Genomic DNA, 5,924 nt, shown 5'->3' with positions numbered 1-5,924 from the left:
TGCCTCATGAGGTAGATGTGAAATCTGTATCATTGGGAAACAGCCAATAGCATTGAATACAACCGGCAGATTCAAGGTGCAGTGAAGAGCTAGTCCCAAGTGCCTGCAGAATGGTTTGAACAGGAGCCTTTCCAAGGTCAGATACATCTGCAAGCACAAAGGAGATTTCATTCCTAAGCATTGTGGTTGTGGCTGCAAAACATGCCATCCAGTCCCATTTTTCCCCACTTCTTCCCAGACAGTCCTTCCCATGTAACTGACAACACTGTCTGTTCCGTGGCCCACCACCCTAACCCCACTCTGTAGCTGGGACAGATCCTAAGAAGGGACAACAGGAGTTTTTGCAGCCTAGGATTGGTCTCTACACAGGAGATGGACTCGCATTGAGTTGAAAGGTCTCAAAACAGAGTTGCAGGAGGGGTTCTTTGGCTGTGTGCTTTGTCTGTGAAGTAAATCAATATGCCTCAATTAATAGGATTAGGGTGCAGGGTGTAGGGTTTTATAAGGCCCTAGAAGCTAAGATAGGGACTTCTTCAGCCCAGGAGGACCAGTTTGCACAGGGGGATGTTCACCTCTAATCTTTGTGGGGCTGAGGCAGGTGTGCAAAACCGGGCTGGCAACAGACTCCCTGAAGAGCAGCAGAGGCCTTGTGATGACTTCTTGATACGTTACAGGTGTCACTGGTGAAGTGTCACCATAGTGTCCTCACATTCAGTAATATTTCACTTTATTTGTTTCCCCTGCTCTCTCGCTCTCTCCTTCTCAGAAAAAATATTCAACATATTCATAGAACCATCAATAAGTGTGTGGCATTATACATACTTTAAAATAATTAAATACATGATACTCCAGGTTGCAGGAAAGTCTATGCAAAGAGAGTGCACCACTAGGCTGTCCTCTGTGAAACTACTCTGGAGGGTCACAGCCAGGAGATAAAGTAAGTGAACTTCATGCTTGGTGACATCCGGTTCCCCTTCTTGGTCCTGCCGGTCTTATTCAGGATGTTGAACATGCATGGATATTCGAAGGATTCATAGGCATTGCAGTTGTTGGGGAGGAAAATCTCCTTAACATACAATCCTCTGTGAAGAAAGGAGAGCCAGAGAGCTTGTTCTTGTCTTTTCTGGCCACAAATAACCAACTGGAGACACTGAAGATGCTCACAATGCCGTGTTCCACTGGCGAGAGTTCCAGCAGACTGTGACTGGTGTCAGTGTGCACGCTGTTGGTCCCACCAGTAGTGCCACTGAAGCCTCTTGATGTAGGAGGTAGTTGCCAGTGCTGCTTTGCAGGGCCTTCTCTTTAGTCTGCATCACCATGGGGGGCAGCCTCACCATAGAGCATGCCACCAGGTTGTCCCAGTCACACTCCAGTTTGGCCTCCAGCTTAACCTTGGGCTTGGTGAGCTCTGCACCCCTGTGGGCTGTCCAGGTGCCAGAAGGGTGAGAAGTACAAGCAGCAGGGTCATCCTGGTCAGAGTTGTGTCCTTGGTGTCTGCAGTCCTGGTCCTGGCTAATGGGCAGCAGCTGCTGGAGGAGTGACAGAGCCAGGTCCAACCAGCGATGCAGTGGGGCAGGTCATCTGACAGTGCACATCCTTGTTCTTATTGTTGGAGGTGTTGTGTTAAAGTGTTGAACATGCTTCTCTCCTTTTAAAAAATGTGTGCATTGATTGCTATAAATTGTCCTCTGATAACTTTTTGCTGTGTTCCATAGGTTTTCTTAGGCTGTGTAATCATTCTTATTTGCTTCAAGGAATCTCTTAAAATTCATCTCTAATCTAAACCCACTGTTTTCTAATTAGTGTGTTGTTGAGTTTCCATGTGTTTGCCTTTATGTTCTTGTTCTTTCTATCATTGATTTCCAATTTTATGAACTTGTGGTCTGAGAAGATGGTTTATGTGAGCTCTGTGTGTTTGAATTGTGGTCTATTTTAGAATATGTACCATATCTGTTAGAGAAGAAAGTGTATTTTTGTTGTTGTTTCGCTGTCAGCTAGATTACTCGTTAAGATACATAATGATCAAAGGATCAATAGACTAAGCACATATAGCTATTATAAACATATATGCATGCCAATTGTGATGTTGAGCTGTTTGTATTGCTCAGCTCTTCTGTTTCTTTACTGAGTTTCTTTCCTCGCTCTATCTTTCCAGGAGGGTGTGTATTGAAGTCTCCTGCTATTCTTGTCAGTCTGGTGATTTCTCTTCTCATGCATATATGTTTATAATAGCTATATGTGCTTAGTCTATTGATCCTTTGATCATTATGTAGTGTCCATTATTGTCTCTCATTATGTCATTTACTTTAAAGTCTTTTTTCCCCAGAGATTAATATTGCTACTCTTCTTTTTTTAGCCTTGGTAAATATTTTGACATCCTTGGACTCTTAGTCTGTTTTTTATCTGTGAGTTTGATGTGTGTCTCTTGAAGACTGCATATTGACGGGTCTTGTTTGCAGTCTACTGTTAGTTGTCTTTTACTTGATGCATTTAGTTCATTGACATTCAGTGCTATTATTTCTTAATGTGTTTTAGTTGCTGTCATTTCATAGTATTTGTGTTTGGTGCTTTTTCTTCTTTGTGGGGTGCTGGTGGTGTTCATTCATGTCTTGTTCCCTATACAATCCTCTAGATTTGTATTGTTTGGGGTAGTGCATTCAGTTTGTTGATTTCTGGGGGATGTTGCACATTGTGGTGGTCTCATGTTTGTATGCTGCTGTTATTGATTTTCTGACCATATAGATGACGTTTATGTTTTTGGTAATTTCTGGTTTTGTTTTAGAAAATTCTTTAAAATTTTTCCTTTTTAAAAAAACTGTGGTAGATACATACAGTGGAGTACTGTGCATCCCTAAAAGCAGTGATGGACACACAAAGCACATCACCGCATGGAAAGACTTGGAGGAAATTACACGAAGTGAAGTAAGACAAGCACAAAAGGACAAGTACAACATGAGTCCACTGAGGTAAGCTTAAAAATGTAAAAGTGGTATAGGGGAGCAGCTACTGTGTACATATATTCCTGGGGTGAGATACAGGTACTATGGCAGGTGTCAGACCCAATTAAGGGATACATATGGTAGCCAACTAAAAAGGAGGGCAAAATAAAGAAAAGAGACATAGGTAGCAGGGGAGCAGGGCACTAACCCAGGAGGGTATTGTTTATATCTCCCCAGGAGGGGGTGAGAGGGACCAGACTTCAACCCGGTGTGCCAAGACGTGAATGCAAAATACCAGCATGAAGTAGGGAACCAATAGAGAGGTCAGCTGGGTTGGCCCCAAATCCAACAATGTGGACACCCCTTGCCCCCCCAGAATTCACTTCTGAGGACAGAACTGAAGGTATAGTTCAGGGAGTGATGTGCATCTGATCTGAGCACACAGGAGCAAATGAATGAGAATGGAACACATCTTGGGCCACCAAGCCCCAGAGACAATATTCCTGCTCAGAGCAGCCAATGCACAGAAAGGAGCACAGGTCTGGTCCCACCACAAGACACGACGTACCTCACTGACCCATTGTACTATGGGGCCAACACTGGAGACACAGTGTGGGAATTGTGTCTGATGTAACCTCACCACACCAGGGTAAAACACTAAGGGCATGCAACAGTGCAGCAAGGGAAGCAAAGAAATGAATCCCTGGGGAATACCAAAGATAGACTTTGGGGCCAGGGTGTGGCACTACTTTAGACTCAACCAGAAAACACACCTAAAGGTCAAGAAACAGACCCGGAACTATTGATAGGCTTTTCTTTTTTTGTTGTGGTGGGTTTTTGTTGTTGTTGTTGTTACTTTGTTTTGCTCTGTCTTGTTTTTGTGCATACTATTGTCTGCATATATAGGTAGATAAGATAGGTGGGACTAACAATCAGGAGGAGAAAACAACAGGCCCAACGGTTCTGGGGGGAGTGGGGTGGACATGGGAGAGGGGGAGGCGGGGGAAAGGAAGGGGGTGTCAACAAACCCAGAGACAAGGGAATAACAAGTGATCTAAAATCGATGGCGAGGAAGGGTATAAGATGCCTGGTGGGGCTTGATCAAGGGCAATGTAACCAAGAGGAATTACTGAAACCCAAATGAAGACTGAACATGATAGTAAGACAAGAGGAAAGTAAAAGGAAATAAAAGAAAGAACTAGGAGGCAAAGGACATTTATAGAGTTCTAAGTGCAGTCATCTACATATGTAAATATATTTATATATGAATGATAGGGAAATAGATCCTGTACACATTATAGGTTTAGTATTAAGGTAGCAGATGAACATTGGGCCTCTACTCCCACAATGCAAGAACACTTTGTTCTAATAATCTGGCATTCCATGATGCTCACCTTCCTGACATGATCACTGAAGACAAAGCGGGTGCATAAGCGAATGTGGTGAAGAAAGCAAATGGTGCCCGGCTATCAAAAGGTTCTGGGGTCTTAAAGGCTTGAAGATAAACAAGCGGCCATCTAGCTGAGAAGCAACCAAGCCCACATGGAACAAGCACACCAGCCTGTGTGATCATGAGGTGTTGATAGGATTCAGGTATCAGCCATCAAAGGCCCAGAACAAAAAATCATATTGATGCGAATGATTGGAAGGGAAGAATGGAGACCCAAAGCTCACCTGTAGACAATTGGACATCCCCTTACAGAAGGGTCACAAGGAAAAGGTGAGCCAGTCAGGGTGCAGTATAGCACTGATGAAACATACAACTTTCCTCTGGTTCTTTAATGCTTCCTCCCCACCCACTATCATGACCCCAATTCTACCTTACAAATTCAGCTAGACAAGAGTATGTATACTGGTCTATCTATCTCAGTTAAGAGCTGGAAACACAGGGAATTTAGCCCAATGTCCATCTGCTACCTTAATACTAAACCTATAAATATATGTACAAGATCTATTTCCCTATTGTCATATATAAATATATTTAAATTTGTACATGCCTGTATTTAGACCTCTATAATGCCCTTTGCCTCCTAGTTCTTTCCTCTATTTCTTTTTACTTTCCTCTTGTCCCACATGTTGAACCCCTCAGGACCAATAATGAGAGTAGTGGGTAATTTGACTACTACCATGAGGGGAAGGGTACGGTGGAGGGAGAAAGGGGAAACTTATCACAATGATCTACATATAACCTCTTCGCATGGGGATGAACAACAGAAAGTGGGTGAATGGAGACATCAGTTAGTGTATGACATGAAAAAATAATAATTTTTAAAAGATCAAGGATTCATGTGGAAGGGAGGGTGGGAGAGGAATGGGAAAGATGAGCTGATAACAAAGGCTCAAGTAGAAAGAAAATGTTTTGAAAATGATGATGGCCACATTTATACAAATGTGTTTGACATAATGGATGCATGTATAGATTGTGATAAGAGCTGTATGAGCCCCCAATAAAATGATAAAAAATTATTTGTATTTCTTTCATATTTGTAGTCTTTCATGGATAGCTTTGCTGGATATAGTTGATAGTTTTGGTTGGCAACATTTTTTCCCAAAATTTGGTATATGTTTCTCCATTATCTTCTTTCTTGCATGGTCTCTGATGAAAGGTATGAGCTTATCCTTATTGGCTTACCTTTGTAGGCAACTGTTTCTTTTTCTCTAGCTGCTCCCAAGAGTCTCTCCTTTTCCTTGAAGTTGGGTAATTTGACTACTATATGTCTTGATTTTTTTTTCTGGGGTTGTTATAGTTCTCTGGCCAATGGGAACATGCAGGATTAATCAGGTTGCAGTTTGACTGGAGGGCAAAAAGATAAATCACTCTGCAATGACCACTCCCATCTCTCTTGCTCTCTGGTGATGGAACCAGTGTGCTGTTGCTTTAGCTAATTCTGTGCCTCAACCTGTGAGCAACACTACCTGTTGGCCAAGCCAACCCATGGATCGTGCCACTAGAGCTTGAGTCTCCTCTGAGACCTTCTTCACCAT

The 5,924-nt window shown here is 42.7% G+C and overlaps 1 pseudogene; it reads right to left on the bottom strand.

Annotated features, from left to right (window-relative positions):
- Window positions 1–919: 919 nt before the first annotated feature.
- On the bottom strand, window positions 920–5,924 carry LOC115873194 (annotated as a pseudogene).

The sequence above is a fragment of the Echinops telfairi genome, unplaced genomic scaffold, assembly GCF_000313985.2.
Source record: "Echinops telfairi isolate 266 unplaced genomic scaffold, ASM31398v2 ScPeMD7_7467;HRSCAF=8505_0, whole genome shotgun sequence".
Classification (NCBI taxonomy): Eukaryota; Metazoa; Chordata; class Mammalia; order Afrosoricida; family Tenrecidae; genus Echinops; species Echinops telfairi.
Note: the sequence above shows the minus strand (reverse complement) of the source record. Positions and strands in the feature narration are given on the sequence as shown.